We start from the raw sequence: 21,735 nt of genomic DNA, 5'->3' as shown, positions 1-21,735 counted from the left end.
TACTTTTTTTAAAATTTTAAATTTTTGTATATTTTTCAATTGTTATGTTATTTTTGATCAAATATTTCAAAAATATATAAGAAAATTTTAAAAAGTACTTTTTGTAAAAAGTACCAAAAAAGTACTTTTTATGAAATTTTATATTTTTGCTTATTTTGGGATGTTAATATTATTTTCTATGAAATATATTGAAAATATGTAAGAAAATGGTAAAAAGTACTTTTTGTTTAAAAGTATCTAAAAAGTACTTTTCATGAAATTTTATATTTTTGCTTATTTTCCGATGTTAATTTTATTTTCTTTCAAATAAATTGAAATTTTCTTTATATCTTTGGTACTGTTCCCAAAAAGTACTTTTTTGGAATTTCATTCTCTCATCTCTAATGTTTTTTTATTTATTAAAAACCAATTGTGCTCTTGTTTTAATACATTATTTATTTATTTTCTCCTTCTTTTTTTTTTTGCTTTCAGTAATCAACTACTCAACGTTAAACTTATTTTAACATCATAAATTAAATAGAAAGAAAAACAACAACAACAGCAACACAAAATACACACCAAATATTTCATTAAAAGAAATTTTGTGAGAAAAAAAGTGAATTGATAAAAAAAACTTAGTTGTTTTATGGAAAAGTAATAGAAAAAATATTTAAAAAAAATCTTGTGTTTAATATAATTTTAAAGTGTGTTTCTTTAGTTTGTTGCCTACTTAATATTCTAAAATAGTAATTAAGCTTTAAATATTTCTAAGCTAAAAAAATAAAAAAAAAACATAAAGTGTATTTATATCAATATATAAATGTTTACAAATAATTTCTTTCCCCAAGAAATTCCAAATCAAATGCAAAAATAAAATTATAGTTTATTTTTGTTGTAAAGTAGAGAAGAAAAAAAAATAGTGCTAAGTGTGTGTTCGTGAATTATTGTGCAATTTTTCGGTTAATTAAGGAAATTACACAGCAAAACAGAAGAAATACTTAAAAATCTTTAGCGGCCTAAATGAGCTAAACAAATTAATGAATTAATTATAATACAGGTAAGAATATTTGAAAAGTATTTAAAGGAAATATTAATAATAATTTTTAAGTAAAATAATAAACAAACAAGCGATTAATAAAACCATCAACAAGTGGAAAATTGAGGAAATATTAAGAAAAAAATATGGAAATAAAAAATTTCAAGAATTTTAAAGATTAAACGTAAAAGTACTTTGGTACTTTTTAGTTTTTATCATGTTTATATTATTTTCCATTAAATAATTTGAAAATATGTAGGAAAATAGTAAAAAGTACTTTTTGCAAAAAGTACCTAAAAAGTACTTTTTATGAAATTTTATAGTTTTGCCTATTTTTCAATGTTAATATTATTTTCTATCAAATAACTTGAAAATATGTATGAAAATGCTAAAAAGTACTTTTTGCAAAAAGTACCTAAAAAGTACTTTTAATGATAATTTATATTTGGCCTATTTTTCAATGTTAACATTATTTTCTATCAAATAAATTGAAAATATATAAGAAAATGGTAAAAAGTACTTTTTGCAAAAAGTACCTAAAAAGTACTTTTAATGAAATTTTATAGTTTTGCCTGTTTTTCAATGTTAATATTACTTTTTATTAAATAAATTGAAAATATGTAAGAAAATCATAAAAAGTACTTTTTGCAAAAAGTACCCAAAAAATACTTTTTATGAAATTTTATATTTTTGCTTATTTTTCAATGTAAATATTATTTTCTATTTAATAAATTGAAAATTTGTAAGAAAAAGATAAAAATTACTTTTTGCTAAAGTACCCAAAAAGTACTTTTTTGAAAATTGAATTCTCTTTCTTCGGATTCAAGTTAAAGACTTAATACTACCAAAATTAAGTGTATTTTACTTTAAAATTCTCTTCTACTGACCTTTAACCTTTAAGGTCATCTAAGTAATTCTGTCTAACAATCCATAGAACCTGTTTAAATAATTTTTCAATAAATAACACAAATTTGCTTTAATAAATCTTCTTATTTTACCCTTACTTTTGCTTATATTTTGTTTTATAACATTTCTTTTCATTTCCTTTACTGTTTTGTTTTGTTTGTATCTACTTTGTCATGCCACTACTGTGTTATATGATCCGTTACATTTGAGAATAGTTGGAGAAAAAAAAAAGAGTACAAGAGGCTACCGGAAATAACGTTTTATTATGCTGTCATATTTTGTTTCCTTTTTGTTTTCCACAGAAAACTTTCCATCATTTTATATAAACGTATACAAAACGTTATATATTTAATCAAATAATTTGTATAGCCAATGAAATATTAGAAAATTTTATTGAAAAGGAAATGTTCTATTATGATTTCAATAACAATACGACATGGTTAGACAGATAGACAATTTACTGTTAATGTTAAACTAAATAAGACTATTATAATGTCTATTATTATTTATTTATATTAATAATAATAATAAAAAAAAAAATAATAATAATTGTTAAAATTTAGTTTCAATAGAAAATTGCTATAAAAGGTAGGAAAGTATATAACAACATTCTATAAAGGTTTGAAAACTTTAGAAAAGAGTCAAATAACAAGTTTCTAAATTTGTTATAAAATGATATACAATTGTGGGTTTAAATATTTTTTTCATTTTAATAAAATGCAAACGTTAAAATTTCATAAAAAGTACTTTTTGCAAAAAGTACCTAAAAAAGTACTTTTTATGAAATTTTATATTTTTACATATTTGTCAATGTTAACTCGATTTTCTTATAAATTTAATGAAATTTTACAAGAAACCCTAAAAAGTACTCTTTGCAAAAAGTACATAAAAAAGTACTTTTTATGAAATTTTATATTTTTACATATTTGTCAATGTTAACTCGATTTTCTTATAAATTTAATAAAATTTTACAAGAAAACCATAAAAAGTACTTTTTGCTAAAAGTACCTAAAAAAGTACTTTTTATGAAATTTTATATTTTTGCATATTTGTCAATGTTACACTATTTTCTTATAAGTTTAATGAAATTATATAAGAAAACCAAAAAAAGTACTTTTTGCAAAAGGTACCTCAAAAAGTACTTTTAATTAAATTTAATATTTTTGCATATTTGTCGATGTTAACACGATTTTATTATAAATTTAATAAAATTCTACAAGAAAACCATAGAAAGTACTTTTTGCAAAAAGTACATAAAAAGTACTTTTTATGAAATTTTATATTTTTTCGATTTGTCAATGTTAACACGATTTTCTTATAAATTTAATAACATTTTACAAGAAAACCATAGAAAGTACTTTTTGCAAAAGGTACCTCAAAAAGTACTTTTAATGAAATTTAATATTTTTGTATATTTGTCACTCTTAACACTATTTTCTATAAAATTTATGAAAATAAACAAAGAAAATCATAAAAAGTACTTTTTGCAAAAAGTACCTAAAAAAGTACTTTTAATGAAATTTTATATTTTTGTATATTTGTCAATGTTAAAACGATTTTCTTATAAATTTTATGAAATTTTACAAGAAAATCATAAAAAGTACTTTTTGCAAAAAGTACCTAAAAAAGTACTTTTTATGAAATTATATATTTTTGCGATTTGTCAATGTTAACAATATTTTCTATTAAATTTATAAAAATATACAAGAAAATCATAAAAAGTACTTTTTGCTAAAAGTACCTAAAAAGTACTTTTTATGAAATTTTATATTTTTGGCAATTTGTCAATGTTAACACCATTTTTCTTATAAATTTAATGAAATTATAGAAGAAAACCATAAAAAATACTTTTTTGCAAAAGGTACCTCCAAAAGTACTTTTAATGAAATTTTATATTTTTGTAATTTGTCACTCTTAACACTATTTTCTATTAAATTTATGAAAATATACAAAGAAAATCATAAAAAGTACTTTTTGCAAAAGGTACCTCAAAAAGTACTTTTAATGAAATTTAATATTTTTGTATATTTGTCACTCTTAACACTATTTTCTATTAAATTTATGAAAATATACAAAGAAAATCATAAAAAGTACTTTTTGCAAAAAGTACCTAAAAAAGTACTTTTTATGAAATTATATATTTTTACATATTTGTCAATGTTAACACGATTTTCTTATAAGTTTAATGAAATTATAGAAGAAAATCATAAAAAGTACTTTTTGCAAAAGGTACCTCAAAAAGTACTTTTAATGAAATTTTATATTTTTGCATATTTGTCAATGTTAACACGATTTTCTTATAAATTTAATAACATTTTACAAGAAAACCATAAAAAGTACTTTTTGCAAAAGGTACCTCAAAAAGTACTTTTAATAAATTTTAATATTTTTGTATATTTGTCACTCTTAACACTATTTTCTATTAAATTTATGAAAATATACAAAGAAAATCATAAAAAGTACTTTTTGCAAAAAGTACTTTTTATGAAATTTTATATTTTTACATATTTGTCAATGTTAACAATATTTTCTATTAAATTTATGAAAATATACAAAGAAAACCATAAAAAGTACTTTTTGCTAAAAGTACCTAAAAAGTACTTTTTATGAAATTTTATATTTTTGACAATTTGTCAATGTTAACACTATTTTCTTATAAATTTAATGAAATTATATAAGAAAACCAAAAAAAGTACTTTTTGCAAAAGGTCCTCAAAAAGTACTTTTAATTAAATTTAATATTTTTGCATATTTGTCAATGTTAACACTATTTTCTATTAAATTTATGAAAATGTACAAGAAAATCATAAAAAGTACTTTTTGCTGAAAGTACCTCAAAAAGTACTCTTTAAGAAAATTTAATATTTTTGCATAATTGTCAATGTTAACACTATTTTCTATTAAATTTATGAAAATATACAAAGAAAATCATAAAAAGTACTTTTTGAAAATGTAGCTTAAAAAGTACTTTTAATGAAATTTAATATTTTTGTATATTAGTCACTATTTTCTATTAAATTTATGAAAATATACAAGAAAATCTTAAAAAGTACCTAAAAAAGTAATTTTTATGAAATGTTATATTTTTGCGTATATGTCAATATTAAAACTATTTTCTAATAAATTTTATGAAAATATAGAAGAAAACCATAGAAAGTACTTTTTGCAAAAAGTACCTAAAAATAGTTCTCTATAGTGCGGTTTGGCTTATAGTCATGTCTATAGTTTCGTCTATAATCTAGTTTATAGTCTAATATAAAGTCTGTAAAATCGTATATAGTGTTGTCCATAGTCTCGTTTGTGGTCTGCCCTATACTCACGTTTGTTGATTAGTCTATAGCCTCGTCTATTTTCTTGCTAGTCTCGGCTGTAGTCTGGTTTGTAGTCTCATATATGTACATATCAATCATCTACAGTCTCGACTAAAGTCTATATTGCGGATTAAATTCACGCTTAAAGCCTTGCCTATAGTCTAGTCTAAAGTGTAGTCTAAAGTCTGGTCTAAAGTCTAGTCTAAAATCTAGTTTAAAGTCTAGTTTAAAGTCTAGTCTAAAGTCCTGTGTATATTCTCGTCTATAATTCCATCTGTATTCTCGCTTATCGCCTTGTTTATAGTATTGTCTAAAGTCTAGTCTATAGTCCCGTCTATAGCTAATCTAAAGTATTTATTGTCGTCAATATTCTCGCCTATAGTTTCATCTATAGTCTTGTTCTATTCTCGCTCATAGCCTTGTCTATAATCCCAGCTATAGTCTGTTCTAAATTTTCTATTGTCGTCAATATTCTCGACTATTGTCTCCCCTATAGTTTTATCTACATATATTCTCACTTAAATCGTTGTCTATAGTCAGGTCTAAAATTTCATAAAAAAATATCGTTTCCATTGTCTATGTTCATAAATAAATTCCTTAACTTCTCTGCTTTTTGTCTACGATTCTGAACAAAAGCATATCTATCGCCCAACAATACTCTTAATAACACTAACATTAGCAACAACTAAACTAATAACATTATATATATAGTGACAACAACAATAACAGCAACAACAACAAAAAAACATACCAAGCAACTGAACCTATTCATTAACACACCATAACCTAAACGACAATGTCCAACAACAACAACAGCAAAAGAAAATAATAATAATAACAAGTAATTTGATATGCTCTTTATATAGAAAATAAACTCCCTGCTCTCCCAACCACCCACATTATCATCATCACTCTTCCCCAAAAAAAACAACTCACTCTCTCACACAAACTCTAGATTACAACAAGAGTTTGGGGGAATATGAGTGAGATTGTATGTATTTTTATAGAATTTATACAAAATTTGTTACAATTTTTCCAGGTTTTCTGTAATATTTTCTTACTTAATTAATATAATTTTAATTTTTGTTGTTATTGTTTAAACTGAAACTTTGTTATTTTTTTTTGCCTACTTATTTTACATATTAATAAAACTTGTTGTTAAAGGTAACAAAAGTTAATGTTATTAGATAATTAAGAGAGAGAGATAGAGAGAGAAAAAAAAACAAAATTATGAATGACAAGATGGCTGATTGGTTCAAGTGATGTTGTTGTTGTTTGTTGCTGGCTTGTTAAGTGTATGTAACTGTAACTGGAAACAGATGACTGAATGAATGAATGAATGGAATGAATGAATGACTAAATGCCAGTCAGGTATTTTAATAACATGGGTGCGTGTGTAGGCTTGTGATAAAAGGGAATTTGTTTGTTAAACAGCTGGTGACAAAGAAAAAAGTTTGTGTAAATAAAAAAATACAGAATTACTAATAAATTAAAAAAAAATCTTAGACATTTTTATGAACTCCAGCCTGAATAATTTAATTCATATAATTTGTATAAAGAAATCTTTTGAATAGAATGAAAAAATTAGGTTTAAATAAAACTTATTTTTATATATAATTTTTCTATTTTTTTTTTATTTCTTAACTTTATATTGCTAATTTTCTTATAACTTTTTATATTCCTCCATTTTTTCGCCACTAACTGTATATTTTCTGTATAACATATACAAATTCTAGTAATATTAGAATTGCTGCTGATTTTGCTCCACTAGAAATTGTATTTAACATTATTTTCTCATGTGTTTTTTTTTCCTACTTTTTTTTTTGTAAAGTAACGAAAAGTTAATTATTTTTATTAGAAAAATGTGTCTGATGATAGATTGTGCTGGAAAAAAAATACGTATTTAACAAAATTTATTAATCGATTGTAGGCTGTAACAAATGGAGCAGATGGGCCGATATAAAGAGCATTAAAATGGAGATATTCAGACTATAGACGAGACTTTATACCCGCATCTATATTCTCGCTTATATTCTCTATATTCTCGACCATAGTCGAGACTATAGATCACACTATCGACGAGACTATATATAGACCAGACTATAGACGAGACAATAGACCAGACTATAGACGAGATTATAGACGAGATTATAGACGAGACTATAGACGAGACTATAGACGAGACTATAGACGAGACTATAGACGAGACTATAGACGAGACTATAGACGAGACTATAGACGAGACTATAGACGAGACTATAGACGAGACTATAGACGAGACTATAGACGAGACTATAGACGAGACTTTAGACGAGTCTTTAGACCAGACTATAGACGAAATATAGACGAGACTATAGACGAAACTATAGACGAGACTATAGACGAAACTATAGACGAGACTATAGACGAAACTATAGACGAGACTATAGACGAGACTATAGACCAGACTATAGACGAGACTATAGACGAGACTATAGACGAGACTATAGACCAGACTATAGACGAGACTATAGACGAGACTATAGACCAGACTATAGACGAGACTATAGACGAGACTATAGACGAGACTATAGACCAGACTATAGACGAGACTATAGACGAGACTATAGACCAGACTATAGACGAGACTATAGACGAGACTATAGACGAGACTATAGACGAGACTATAGACCAGACTATAGACGAGACTATAGACGAGACTATAGACGAGACTATAGACGAGACTATAGACGAGACTATAGACGAGACTATAGACGAGACTATAGACCAGACTATAGACGAGACTATAGACGAGACTATAGACCAGACTATAGACGAGACTATAGACGAGACTATAGACGAGAATATAGACAAGACTATAGACGAGACTTTAGACGAGAATATAGACGAGACTTTAGACGAGAATATAGACGAGACTTTAGACGACACTATAGACGAGACTATGGACGAGACTATAGACGAGACTTTAGACGAGTCTTTAGACCAGACTATAGACGAAATATAGACGAGACTATAGACGAAACTATAGACGAGACTATAGACGAAACTATAGACGAGACTATAGACGAGACTATAGACCAGACTATAGACGAGACTATAGACAAGACTATAGACGAGACTATAGACGAGACTATAGACGAGACTATAGACGAGACTATAGACGAGACTATAGACGAGACTATAGACGAGACTATAGACGAGACTATAGACGAGACTATAGACGAGACTATAGACGAGACTATAGACGAGACTATAGACGAGACTATAGACGAGACTATAGACGAGACTATAGACGAGACTATAGACGAGAATATAGACAAGACTATAGACGAGACTTTAGACGAGAATATAGACGAGACTTTAGACGAGAATATAGACGAGACTTTAGACGACACTATAGACGAGACTATGGACGAGACTATAGACGAGACTTTAGACGAGTCTTTAGACCAGACTATAGACGAAATATAGACGAGACTATAGACGAAACTATAGACGAGACTATAGACGAAACTATAGACGAGACTATAGACGAAACTATAGACGAGACTATAGACCAGACTATAGACGAGACTATAGACAAGACTATAGACGAGACTATAGACGAGACTATAGACGAGACTATAGACGAGACTATAGACGAGACTATAGACGAGACTATAGACGAGACTATAGACGAGACTATAGACGAGACTATAGACGAGACTATAGACGAGACTATAGACGAGACTATAGACGAGACTATAGACGAGACTATAGACGAGACTATAGACGAGACTATAGACGAGACTATAGACGAGACTATAGACGAGACTATAGACGAGACTATAGACGAGACTATAGACGAGACTATAGACGAGACTATAGACGAGTCTTTAGACCAGACTATAGACGAGTCTTTAGACCAGACTATAGACGAGTCTTTAGACCAGACTATAGACGAAATATAGACGAGACTATAGACGAAACTATAGACGAGACTATAGACGAAACTATAGACGAGACTATAGACGAGACTATAGACCAGACTATAGACGAGACTATAGACGAGACTTTAGACGAGAATATAGACGAGACTTTAGACGAGACTTTAGACGAGACTTTAGACGAGACTATAGACGAAACTATGGACGAGACTTTAGACGAGACTATAGGCAAGTCTGGTGTATTGTCTTGTCTAGAGCTTGGTCTATAGCCCCCTCTATAGTCTTTTGTATACAATTCACTGCCATTTCTCCAGCCACCACTGTTTCGCCCATTCCAATTTATGTTCTAATGAAATTAAGCACAAATAAAAGTTGATTAATCTTTAATGAACCTGAAAGATGAGAAATTTTATTAGTATTTTTTTGTTTTTTTCGTCTTTTGAATATAATTGGTGCGTTAACAAGGTAAATAAAGCACTAGAATTTGAAATGAACGAAAAAAAATCGTTAATACATTTAAATTACTTTTATAGAGGAGATACACACGTTTTAGAAACGATTACAAATTAGGGGATGCTGGTGGATGGATGGTGGTGGGGAAATGTTTAAGAGGATTTTGGTGGTTTTTGTGTGTGTGAAAATTAAAGGTCTTTTAGAAATTTGAGGTAAATAAGATTAAAATTTTTAAGTTAATTTATAGAGAAAAATATATAGGGAATCTAAGAATTCTCTATTATTGAATTTTTTGGAAAATTTAGATAATAATCAAAATAATGTTATCAAATAAGTAGATACTTTTCGAACTAGAAAACTTTTTCATATTTTTCTTTTTTGGTTAAGTTTAAGTTTCTTTTTTCCAGATAAATTCAAACATTTACATAATTCTTGTGCAGCCTTTTACATCAAACATGCTTTTGAAAGGTTATTGAGAAAAGTGACCCCTAACAAAAATGAAAAAATAAAGGCATATTTTATTAAACTGCTACTGTTTTTGTGCCCATATAAATTCTTTATTTTCCATTAAGTAATTTAGGTTTTTGCGGCTTCTCCTTTTACTGTATCATTTAGGTTTAAAAAGATATGTTTGTTTAACTGTCTGCATGTCCTTTTTGGAAAGTATATTTTAACTGGCAGTAAATAGGATGAATTTTGTCTGTTTTCAAAACGATGAAAAACATACATTTTTCATTTTCTATTCAAACTTACGCCTTTTCAATGTTCGTTTAGCTCTCAGGATCAGGTCATTTAAATTCAGGCACATAGACATAAAATACATAGAAAGATACTTGTATTTTAAGAGCATGTGCTTGGAAGTTTGAGGAATTATAAAAAGTTTCAACAGAAATTTAGGTACAAAACAGTACCTTTTCTAAAATTTAAAAAAAAAATCTTGCAAAATTAGACAATTTCATGCTTAAATAGTTTTTAGCTACCGGCAGCTGAAAATGCGTTAAAATACAAAAAAGTACTTTTTTCAAAAAGGTACTATTCTACTACTTTTTCTAATATTTTTACAAATCTTAATAGTTTTTAGCTACAGACAGCTGAAAATGTGTAAAAATACAAAAAAGTACTTTTTTCAAAAAAGTAGTATTTTACTACTTTTTTCAAAAAAATTACAAAATTACTCTGTTTCAAGCTTTTAACTAGCTTTTCAGTATTAAGTGTTAAAGAAATGTTAAAATTCAAAAAAGTACTATTTACTTAAAAGTACCTTTTTCTGGTACTTTTTCATAAAATTTGGAAAAAAGAAGCTATTTCAGCGTTTAACTGTTTTTTCAGTAACGACAGCTGAAAATGTGTTAAAATACTTGAAAGTACTTTTTTTTAAAAAAGTATCTTTTCTACTACTTTTTCCAAAAAATTTTCGAAATTGTACAAAATTAAACTTTTAATGGGTTTTCCAGTAAGCTAGTACAAAATATATTAAAATTCATAAAATTATTTATTTCTCAAAAGTATCCATTCTACTACTTTTTAGTAATATTCGAAAAAATAGTACTGTTTCTACTACTATTTCCAAAAATGTTGCAAAAATCAGTAAAAAGATTAAAAAGTACTTTTTGAAAAATAGTAACTTTTTGCTACTATTTTTTATTGTGCAAAAATTATGAAAAACTGCTTTATCTAACGTTTTTAGCTAAAAATATGCTAAAATACTGAAAAGTACTTTTATTTTCCACTACTTTTTCCAAAAATGTTGAAAAATTACACAATTTAATGTTTCTAACTAGTTTTTCAGCAACGTTAGCTCAAAATCAGTAAAAATATTAAAAAGTACTTTTTGAAAAATGGTAAAATTATGAAAAACTGCTTTATCTAACGTTTTTAGCTAAAAATATGCTAAAATACTGAAAAGTACTTTCATTTTCTACTACTTTTTCCAAAAATGTTGAAAAATTACACAATTTAATGGTTCTAACTAGTTTTTCAGTAACGTTAGCTCAAAATCAGTAAAAATATTAAAAAGTACTTTTTGAAAAATGGTAACTTTTTACTACTTTTTACAAAAATTTTGAAAATCTTCACAATCTAAAGTTTTTAACTAGTTTTTCCCTAACATTAGCTGAAAATTAGTAAAAATACAAAAAATTATTTTTTTTAAAAAAGTACCTTTTCTACTACTTTTTTTTAAGAAATGTAGCAATCTACGTTAAATCAAGATTTTAACTAGTTTTTCACTATAGTTAGCTATAATTATGTTCAAAAACAAAAAAATTACTTTTTTACAAAAAGTACTTTTTCTACTACGCTTTCAAAACATATAGAAAATCGTTAAATTTTAGGCTTTCAGCTATAAATTAAAATACGCAATAATATTTAACAAATTTCCTGTGCATTTTCAATCGAAAATTCCCAAATTTATCTTTCATTTCCAAAAAGTACTTTTCTGTAAAATGGTACTTTTTATTAAATTTGTTATATTATTGCAATATAGTTCATATTTTTAGCTCTTTATTATAATTAAACTAAAAGCCGTAAAACTTTTTAAAATAAAAAAGTACTTTTGACAATGTTTGGTACTTTTTGTAAAAAGTAAGAAATTTTGGATTTTTAATTGTCAAACATAATGGAATTTAATTGTTTATTACGTTTTCTTAGCTATCTGTAGCAATAAACATTAAATTTCAATAAATTTTCAAAAAGTACTTTTTTAAAAAATAGTACTTTTTATTAAAATTTACAAATATTGTTAAAAAACTTATATTTTTAGCTGTATTCATCATATTTCAACTAAAATTTCTATAAATATAAAAAAATAACAAAAAGTACTTTTTCAACTTTTAGTACTATTTTTTAAAATATGTTATTTTAGTTATTTTTTGTATTAAACAAGATTAAAATTAAGTTTTTAATATATTTCTTGTTGTTTTGTATCAAAACCTCTTTAATTACATTACAAGTTTCGTTAGTTTTCAAAAAGTACTTTTTGATGAAATGGTACTTTTTTGTAAAAAAAATTACCAATTTTCAAGCTATTGTTTAAGTTTTTAGTTTTCCATAGAATACTTAAGCAATAAAAGTCTAAAAATGTGAAAAATAACCAAAAGTACTTTTTTTTGGTACTTTTTGTAAAAATTGTGATTTTATATTGCTATTGAGTTTAAAAAAGCTAAAAAGTTTAATATTTTAATATTAACAATTTTTTTAATGATTTAGGATCAAAATCCCTTAAATTTAATTTAGTTTTCAAAAAGTACTTTTTTGTAAAATGGTACTTTTTGTACAAATTTGCCAATTTTTAAGCTATTGTTTAAGTTTTTAGTTTTGTTTAGAATATTTAAGCAATAAGTGCCTAAAAATGTACAAAATATCAAAAAGTACTTTTTTAGTTTTTGGTACTTTTTGTAAATACTATATTTCACATTGTTTTTGAGATAAAAAGCGATCAAAAGGTTTACAATTTAATTTTTAACAAATTTTTTGTGATTTAGAATCAAAAAGTACTTTTTTATGAAAAGGTACTTTTTGGTAAAATTTACAACTTTTATTATATAATTTATATTTGTAGCTCTATTTATAATACATGCACTAATATCTCTAAAAAAAAGTAAAATAATAACCAAAAAAGTACTTTTTTAGTTTTTGGTACTTTTTGTAAACATTATATTTTACCTTGTTTTTGAGATTAAAAGTGATGAAAAAGTTTAAAATTAAATTTGTAACAAGTTTTTTTTTGTGATTTAGGATCAAAATCCCTTAAATTTCATTTAGTTTTCCAAAAGTACTTTTTTTGTAAAATGGTACTTTTTGTTGAAATTTCCAATTTTTATATAAGATTAATATTTTTTAGCTCTATTTATAATACTTGAACTAATATCTCTAAAAAAAGTAAAAAATAACAAAAAGTACTTTTTTTTAGTTTTTGGTACTTTTTGTAAATATTAAATTTTACCTTGTTTTTGAGATGAAAAGTGATGAAAAAGTTTAAAATTTTATTGTTAACAAGTTTTTTTGTGATTTAGGATAAAAATCCCTTAAATTTCATTTAGTTTTCAAAAAGTACTTTTTTATAAAATGGTACTTTTTGTAAAAATTTTTAAATTTTTAAGCTATTGTTTATGTTTTTAGTTTTGTTTAGAATATGTAAGCAATAAGAATCTAAAAATGTAAAAAATAACCAAAAAAGTACTTTTTTTAGTTTTTGGTACTTTTTGTAAATATTATATTTCACATTGTTTTTGAGATAAAAAAGAGATGAAAAAGTTTAAAATTTAATTTTTAAAAAGTTTTCTTGTGATTTAAGATCAAAATCCCTTAAATTTAATTTAATTTTCAAAAAGTACTTTTTTATAAAATGGTACTTTTTATAAAAATTTGGTAATTCTGAATACATTGTAGGAATATTTAGTTTTATTTAAAATATTTAATCAAAAAATCTCTTAACATTTTAAAAACATAAAAAGTACTTTTTGAATGTAGGTAATTTTTAAAAAATAGTACTTTTTATTAAAATTTACAAATATTGTTAAAAAACTTATATTTTTAGCTGTATTCATCATATTTCAACTAAAATTTCTATAAATATAAAAAAATAACAAAAAGTACTTTTTCAACTTTTAGTACTATTTTTTAAAATATGTTATTTTAGTTATTTTTTGTATTAAACAAGATTAAAATTAAGTTTTTAATATATTTCTTGTTGTTTTGTATCAAAACCTCTTTAATTACATTACAAGTTTCGTTAGTTTTCAAAAAGTACTTTTTGATGAAATGGTACTTTTTTGTAAAAAAAATTACCAATTTTCAAGCTATTGTTTAAGTTTTTAGTTTTCCATAGAATACTTAAGCAATAAAAGTCTAAAAATGTGAAAAATAACCAAAAGTACTTTTTTTTGGTACTTTTTGTAAAAATTGTGATTTTATATTGCTATTGAGTTTAAAAAAGCTAAAAAGTTTAATATTTTAATATTAACAATTTTTTTAATGATTTAGGATCAAAATCCCTTAAATTTAATTTAGTTTTCAAAAAGTACTTTTTTGTAAAATGGTACTTTTTGTACAAATTTGCCAATTTTTAAGCTATTGTTTATGTTTTTAGTTTTGTTTAGAATATGTAAGCAATAAGAATCTAAAAATGTAAAAAATAACCAAAAGTACTTTTTTAGTTTTTGGTACTTTTTGTAAATATTAAATTTTACCTTGTTTTTCAGATAAAAAAGGGATGAAAAAGTTTAAAATTTAATTTTTAACAAGTTTTCCTGTGATTTGGGATCAAAATCCCTTAAATTTCATTTAGTTTTAAAAAAGTACTTTTTTAGAAATGGTACTTTTTGTAAAAATTTTAAAATTTTTAAGCTATTGTTGAAATTTATAGTTTTCTTTAGAATATTTAAGTAATAAGTGCCTAAAAATGTACAAAATATCAAAAAGTACTTTTTTTAGTTTTTGGTACTTTTTGTAAATATTAAATTTTACCTTGTTTTTGAGCTAAAAAAGAGATGAAAAAGTTTAAAATTTAATTTTTAAAAAGTTTTCTTGTGATTTAAGATCAAAATCCCTTAAATTTAATTTAGTTTTCAAAAAGTACTTTTTTGTAAAATGGTACTTTTTGTAAAAATTTTCAGTTTTCTTAGAATATTTAAGCAATAAGAGCCTAAAAATGTACAAAATATCAAAAAGTACTTTTTTAGTTTTTGGTACTTTTTGTAAATATTATATTTCACATTGTTTTTGAGATAAAAAAGAGATGAAAAAGTTTACAATTTAATTTAGGATCAAAATCCCTTAAATTTAATTTAATTTTCAAAAAGTACTTTTTTTAAAAATTTGATAATTCTGAATACATTGCAGGAATATTTAGTTTTATTTACAATATTAAATCAAAAAAATCTCTTAACATTTTAAAAACATAAAAAGTACTTTTTGAATGTTGGTAATTTTTAAAATTTTTATGATAAAAATTTAACTTTTTTGTTAATTTTTTAAAAAAAAAATATTTTTTACATTTCCATTAAATTCCTTACAAATTGAAAAAATGTATATTTCATTAGCTCCTGCTACTATTTCTCAATATTTTATTATCATATTTATCATACTAAATTAAATTGTTTTTGTCATTTCAAAAGATTCTCTTAAAAAAATCTTAAATTTTTTATTGCCTTAATTTTCTGCCAATTTGAAAAACCCATTTCTGTGTAATTTACATAAAAATTTTTGTTTTTTTTCATACTCCTTGTGGATATTGCTAGATTTTTACCACAACTCATCACATTTCTCATAGATTGCTGAAAAAAAAATAAGAAAATAACGGCTTAAATTGTCAAATGTATCATCATTGAATATAGAGTAAGTGAGATAGAGAGCAACAGCACCAGAGACTCTACAACAAAATAATAACAAAAAAAAGGTCAACCAGTCATGTGGTAATATTTTGCATACAAACTTGCACACACACCAGTACTTTTAAATAGAGAAATGTAGACAAATAACTGTAACTCATGCTCCCACAAAAAGAAAAATGGAGAACAAATGCTGCACACTCTTTTACTCACACTCGTATAAAATACTTATTCCCACATTTATTTTAATGGGGATATAGAGAGTAGGACATGAGCAATATGTTGGTGTGTGATTGCTAGAGTATGGAAATTTAGTCCTTTACACAAACATACTCACATCTTTATTTATGTTTATAAATGTATGAATGTTTGTTTATTTGCGTACATACTATAACCTACATTTGTATATTAATCATTTCAAAGAAGGTTTTTTTTTTGTCATTTTATATGCAGTACGAATGAATGTTTGGTTTGTTTTTTTTTGTTATTACTCTGTTTTTTATTTATTTATTTATCTGTGCGTGCTTGTTTGTTGGGTTGCTGTACGTTTTTATGTAGAAAATCCTTTAACGAGTGACAGTTCGCCAGAACTTTAAAATTGTATTTCAATGATTAAATTGTTATTTTCCATAAATTTCACAAATTGATGATTTTTGTTGTTGTTGTTTCTTTTGCTGGTACTATATATAAATGTCATTATTGTTTGTTTAAAAACTGTAAGAGGTCTTTATTTAATAAACAACATATTTTGTAAGGAAGGGAAAAGCATTTTTTTTTTGTTAGCGAATAAAGCAAATAATAAGGCGATATATGCAGACAAGAGTTTTAAAAGTAGACTGGGCAGAGTATGCACATGTGAAATTAACAAAAACGTTTCAATTTGATAATAAAAATTGAGTCGTTATGTCTTAAAAATTGCCTTTTCATATGAAATTACTTAAAATTTTCACTTTCTTAATTTTTTTTACAAAAAGTACCAAAAACTAAAAAAGTACTTTTTGTATTTTTTTACATTTTTTAATATTTCATTGCAATTATTATCAATACAGCTAAAAATATAAATTGTATAACAAAATTTCACAAAAACTACTACTATTTAAAAAAGTACTTTTTTGGAAAATAACAAAAACTTAATAGAAGTAATAAATTTTAGATCCTTAATTCCAAGAAAACTTAATAAAAACTAAATTTCCAACTTTTCATCTTTATTAATTCCAAAAATACGTAAAATATTATATTTTTTTCAAAAAGTACCAAAAACTAAAAAAGTACTTTTTACATTTTTTAGAGATTTTAGTTCAAGTATTACAAATACAGCTAAAAATATAAATTATGTAACAAAATTTTTTATATAAAAAAGTATTTTTTTTGAAAACTTAATAAAATTTAAGAATTTTTTTTTTCAAAATTGCAAAAACTTGTTAAAAAATAAAATTTTTTACAAAAAGTACCAAAAACTAAAAAAGTACTTTTTGTTATTTTTTTATAATTTTAAAGATTTCAGTTCAAGTATTACAAATAGAGCTAAAAATATAAATTTTATAACAAAATTTCACAAAAACTACTACTATTTAAAAAAGTACTTTTTGGAAAATAACAAAAACTTAATAAAAGTAATGAATTTTAGATCCTTAATTCCAAGAAAACTTATTAAAAAATAAATTTCCAAGTTTCCATCTTTATTAATCCCAAAAATAACATAAAATAACATATTTTTTTCAAAAAGTAACAAAAACTAAAAAAGTACTTTTTACATTTTTTAGAGATTTTAGTTCAAGTATTACAAATACAGCTAAAAATTTAAATTATATAACAAAATTTTTTATATTTTAACAAAAAGTACCATTTTATAAAAAAGTTTTTTTTTGAAAACTTAATAAAATTAAAGAATTTTTATTTCAAAATTGCAAAAACTTGTTAAAAACTTAATTTTAAACTTTTCATCTTTATTTATCCTAAAAAACTATGTAAAATAATTTTTTTTTACAAAAAGTACCAAAAACTAAAAAAGTACTTTTTGTTATTTTTTTATAATTTTAAAGATTTCAGTTCAAGTATTACAAATACAGCTAAAAATGTAAATTGTATAACAAAATTTAACAAAAACTACTACTATTTAAAAAAAGTACTTTTTGGAAAAAAACAAAAACTTAATAAAAGTGATAAATTTTAGATAAAAATTACGTAAAATAAGATTTTTTATAAAAAGTACCAAAAACTAAAAAAGTACTTTTTATAATTTTTTACATTTTTAGAGATTTTAGGGCTATAAATAGAGATAAAAGTATAAATTAAATAATAAAATTTTCAAAAAGTACCCTTTTTTAAAAAAGTACTTTTTTGGAAATGATACAAAATGCACAGAAAACTTGTCTCGTAAATAAATTCCTTAATTGTTTAGCAATTTAAATCCCAAACGTTTTAATTTTCACAAAAAGTACAAAAAACTGAAAAAAGTACTTTTTATTATTTTTAAATTTTTTACAGATTTTTGTTTGAATATTATAAATACAGCTAAAAATATAAACAGTACAAACATTTTATAGTTAAAATTTTGCGATTTTGCACCAGGTTTTGAAAACGTACATTGTTAAAAAAAAAATAATTTTTTGTACAATTTTAAAATATTTTTAGCAAACGATAAAAATCTAGTTAGTTTTGCAACGTTTTTTAAAAAAGTACTTTTTTGAAAAATGTAATTTTATGAATTTTAACATATTAAGATTTTAATATTGAATTTAGCAACATTTTTGGAAAACGTAGTAAAATGTTACTATTTTTCAAAAAGTACTTTTCAGCATTTTTGCATAATTTGAGCTAAAGATACTGAAAAATAGTTGAAATCTTAAATTTATACAATTTTGCTAAATTTTTATAAAAAGTAGTAGGATAGACACTTTTTTGAAAAAAACTAATTTTATTAAAAAACTAGTTAAAAGCCTGAAATAATGTGATTTTAGCAAAATTTATGGAAAATTAGTAGAAAAGCTACTTTTTTAGAAAAAAAAGAGCTTTTATGTATTTCAACACATTTTGAGTAGATATTACTGAAATACTTAACTTAGCACAAATTTTGGTACATTTTGTGAAAAAGTAGTAGAAATGGTACTTTTTAGAAAAAAGTACTTTTATGTATTTTAACACATGTTCAGCCGCTAATGTTGAAAAACTTGCTAAAAACTTTATATAATATAATTTTGCTAAATTTTATTTATAGTAGTAGAAATGGTACTTTTTTTCAAAAAGTACTTTTTTTGGTATTTGAACACATTTTCAACTTCTAATACTTAAAAACTAGTTAAAAGCTGATGTAGTGTAATTTTGCAAAAAGTAGTAGAAAAGGTACTTTTTTTAGGAAAAAGTACTATTATGAAAAATTAGTAAAAAAGCTACTTTTTCAGAAAAAAAGTACTTTTATGTATTTCAACAGATTTTGAGTAGATATTACTGAAATACTTAACTTAGCACAAATTTTGGTACATTTTGTGAAAAAGTAGTAGAAATGGTACTTTTTGGAAAAAAGTACTTTTATGTATTTTAACACATAATCAGCCGCTAATGTTGAAAAACTTGCTATATTATCATATAATATAATTTTGCTAAATTTTATTTATAGTAGTAGAAAGGTACTTTTTTCAAAAAGTACTTTTTTGGTATTTGAACACATTTTCAACTTCTACTACAAAAAGTAGTAGAAAAGGTAGTTTTTAGGAAAAAAGTACTTTTTGAGTTATAATTCATTTTCAGCTAAAGTTTTGGAAAATCTAGTTAAAATCATGAAATAGTGTAATTTTGCAACTTTTTTGAAAAAGTAGTAGAAAAGGTACTTTTGAGAAAAAAGTACTTTTGTGTAAATTTAATATATTTTCAACAACTTATACTTAAAATCTAGTTAACAGCTTCAAATAGTGTAATTTTGCAATTTTTTTGAAAAGTAGTAGAAAAGGTACTTTTGAGAAAAATGTACTTTTGTGTATTTTCATAGATTTTCAACAGCTATTATTTAAAAACTATTTACTAGCTTCAAATAGTGTAATTTTGCAACTTTTTTGAAAAAGTAGTAGACAAGGTACTTTTTAGGAAAAAAGTACTTTTTGAGTTATAACTGATTTTCAGCTAACGTTTTACAAAAACTAGTTAAAATCTTGAAATAGTGTAATTTTGCAATTTTTTGAAAAGTAGTAGAAAAGGTACTTTTGAAAAAAAAGTACTTTTGTGTATTTTAATAGATTTTCAACATATTTTCAACAACTTAAAAACTAATTAACAGCTTCAAATAGTGCAATTTTGAAACTTTTTTGAAAAAGTAGTAGAAATAATACTTTTTTAAGAAAAAGTACTTTCTGAGTTATAACTAATTTTCAGCTAACATTTTAGAAAAACTAGTTAAAATCATGATTTAGTGTAATTTTGCAACTATTTTAAAAAGTAGTAGAAAAGGTACTTTTTTCAAAAAGTACTTTTTGAGTTATAACTAATTTTCAGCTAAAGTTTTGGAAAAACTAGTTAAAATCTTGAAATAGTGTAATTTTGCAACTTTTTGAAAAAGTAGTAGAAAAGATACTTTTGAGAAAAAAAGTACTTTTGTGTTAATTTAATAGATTTTCAACAGCTATTACTTAAAAACTAGTTAACAGCTTCAAATAGTGTAATTTTGCAACTTTTTTGAAAAAGTAGTAGAAAAGGTACTTTTTAGGAAAAAAGTACTTTTTGTGTTATAACTAATTTTCTGCTAAAGTTTTGGAAAAACTAGTTAAAATTTTGAAATAGTGTAATTTTGCAACTATTTTGAAAAAGTAGTAGAAAATGTACTTTTTAGAAAAAAAGTACTTTTGTGTATTTTCATAGATTTTCAACAGTTTATACTTAAAAACTAGTTAACAGCTTCAAATAGTGTAATTTTGCAACTTTTTTGAAAAAGTAGTTTTTTTGAGTTATAACTCATTTTCAGCTAACGTTTTAGAAAAACTAGTTAAAAGCTTGACATAGTGTAATTTTGCAACTATTTTGAAAAGTAGTAGAAAAGGTATTTTTGAGAAAAAAAGTACTTTTGTGTTAATTTAATAGATTTTCAACAGCTATTACTTAAAAACCAGTTAACAGCTTCAAATAGTGTAATGTTGCAACTTTTTTGAAAAAGTAGTAGAAATAATACTTTTTTATGAAAAAGTACTTTCTGAGTTATAACTAATTTTCAGCTAACGTTTTAGAAAAACTAATTAAAACTTTGAAATAGTGTGATTTTGCAACTATTTTAAAAAGTAGTAGAAAAGGTACTTTTGAGTAAAAAAGTACTTTTGTGTTAATTTAATAGATATTCAACAGCTATTACTTAAAAACTAGTTAACAGCTTCAAATAATGCAATTTTGCAACTTTTTTGAAAAAGTAGTAGAAAAGGTACTTTTAAGGAAAAAAGTACTTTTGTGTATTTTAATAGATTTTCAACAGCTTATACTTAAAAACTAGTTAACAGCTTCAAATAGCATAATTTTGTAACTTTTTTGAAAAAGTAGTAGAAAAGGTACTTTTTAGAAAAAAAGTACTTTTTGAGTTATAACTTAATTTCAGCTAACGTTTTAGAAAAACTAGTTAAAATCATGAAATAGTGTAATTTTGCAACTTTTTTGAAAAAGTAGTAGAAAAGGTACTTTTTAGGAAAAAAGGTATAGAAGGCGATCATTTATTCAGAACTTCGCAATACAAATGTAAGAGAAACTTGTGGAAATTATTGAGAGTGACATGTTCTGATTTTTTAAAGTATCTTTCAAGCCCTTTCTGTATTCTTGCCACTGTC

At 23.9% G+C, this 21,735-nt stretch overlaps 1 protein-coding gene across 1 annotated transcript in view; it reads left to right on the top strand.

The window, feature by feature from the left end:
• Positions 1 to 840: 840 nt before the first annotated feature.
• norpA (no receptor potential A) overlaps positions 841 to 21,735 on the top strand; it is a 166,695-nt gene continuing 145,800 nt past the window's right edge. The window contains exon 1 of the mRNA XM_065508295.1: positions 841 to 1,036. The gene's annotated coding sequence lies outside the window, so the exon portion shown is untranslated. The remainder of the gene's footprint in view (positions 1,037 to 21,735) is intronic.

The sequence above is a fragment of the Calliphora vicina genome, chromosome 4 (assembly GCF_958450345.1).
Source record: "Calliphora vicina chromosome 4, idCalVici1.1, whole genome shotgun sequence".
NCBI lineage: Eukaryota > Metazoa > Arthropoda > Insecta > Diptera > Calliphoridae > Calliphora > Calliphora vicina.
The sequence above is the reverse complement of the archived record's forward strand: the minus strand, read 5'-3'. Positions and strand labels throughout refer to the sequence as shown.